The sequence below is a fragment of the Dipodomys merriami genome, unplaced genomic scaffold, assembly GCF_024711535.1.
Source record: "Dipodomys merriami isolate MVZ:Mamm:240054 unplaced genomic scaffold, mDipMer1.0.p SCAF_6, whole genome shotgun sequence".
NCBI classification, from domain to species: domain Eukaryota; kingdom Metazoa; phylum Chordata; class Mammalia; order Rodentia; family Heteromyidae; genus Dipodomys; species Dipodomys merriami.
Window position 1 is genome coordinate 72997936 of NW_027206179.1, and position 1701 is coordinate 72999636.

The following is a 1701-nucleotide window of genomic DNA, read 5'->3' on the forward strand; positions in this document are numbered from 1 at the left end:
CTAGCCTCCCTTTATCTACTTTCCTTTCTCTTTCCATTCACTAGGAATCACTATTCTACATTCAGGTTAACTAGTTTGTTTTTAACTTCTTCATAAGGAAGAATGTGTGGTACTTGTCTTCTGTTTCTGGCTTATTTTCTGTAGCATAATGTCTTTCAGTCTATCTATGTTTCTGCAAATGACAAGATTTTACTCTTCCTTATGGCTGAATTAAATTTCATTTTGTATTAATGGCACATTTAAAAAAATTCACTGATGGCCACCTAGGTTGGCTCCACATGTAACTTTTTTGACTAATGCTATGATGGACAAACAGTTGTGCATTCATGCATGTCTTAAGAGAAAGAGGAGAGGTACTTGATACATGTTCTCTAGGCCCTTCCGGAAACATGGAGTTGTTCCTTTGGCCACATACATGAGAATCTACAAGAAGGGTGATATTGTAGACATCAAGGGAATGGGTACTGCCCCACAAATGTTATCATGGCAAAACTGGAAGAGTCTATAATGTTACCCAGCATGCTGTTGGCATTGTTGTGAACAAGCAAGTTAAGGGCAAGATCCTTGCCAAGAGGATTAATGTGCGAATTGAGCATATTAAACACTCTAAAAGCTGAGATAGCTTCCTGAAACGAGTGAAAGAAAATGACCAGAAAAATAAGGAAGCCAATGAGAAAGGAACTTGGGTTCAACTGAAGCACCAGCCTGCTCCACCCAGAGAAGCACATTTTGTGAGAACCAATGGAAAGGAACCTGAGCTTTTGGAACCTATTCCCTATGAATTCATGGCCTAAGAGATGTTAAAAAATAAGACTGGGCTGGGTAGGTGGCTCAGTGGTAGAGCTCTTGCCTTGTATGCATGAGGCCCTGGGTTTGATTTCTCAGCACCACATAAGCAAAAAGAAAAAAGCCAGAAGTGGTGCTGTGGCTCAAGTGGTAGAGCGCTAGCCTTGAGCTGAAGAGCTGAGGGACAGCGCCCAAGCCCAGAGTTCAGGCCCCACGACCGGACCCAAAAAAATAAAAATAAAAATAAATAAAAGACTGCTGGACTATAAAAATGAAAAAAAAAATAAAAAGCATGTTTTACTGTTCAAAAAGAAACGCACTCAGTACAGTACCTGACTTATGTAACTTACCCCTTTGTACATCACCTTTGCAATAAAAATTAAAAAAAAAATAAAAGGCATGTATTTTCTTTTTTTTGGTAGGGTGTGGGGATTGAACTCTAGGCCTAGGCACTGTCCCTCAGCTCTTCAGCTCAAAGCAAGTGCTCTACCACTTGAACCACAGCGCCACTTCTGGTTTTCTGAGTAGCTTATTGGGGATAAGAGTCATGGACTTTCCTGCCCAGGCTGACTTTGAACTGCAATCCTCAGATCTCAGCCTCCTGAGTAGCTAGGATTACAGGTATGAGCCACTAGTGCCTAGCTAGTTTTTTTTTATTCTCAATTTGCATTCTAGTTTTCTGATGAAGAAATAGGATTGCAAGGCTGATATTTGAGGATGAAAGAGTAAGCCACTTGATCTCTCAAGGCAAGTCAAAAACATGCCAAGTAAAAGTATTTTTGAACTTACATAATGGTAGCTATGCAAGACAATCAGGAAAAGACTCACTTATTTTTTCTGTACTCCATTTACTCAGAAAGAAAATTATATCCATATAAAATCACATCATTTTTTTGTTTTGCAAACTTGCTTTTT

General features: G+C 39.4%; 1 pseudogene; it reads left to right on the top strand.

Annotated features, from left to right (window-relative positions):
• Positions 1-304: 304 nt before the first annotated feature.
• On the top strand, positions 305-794 carry LOC138813598 (large ribosomal subunit protein eL21-like; annotated as a pseudogene).
• Positions 795-1701: the final 907 nt, after the last annotated feature.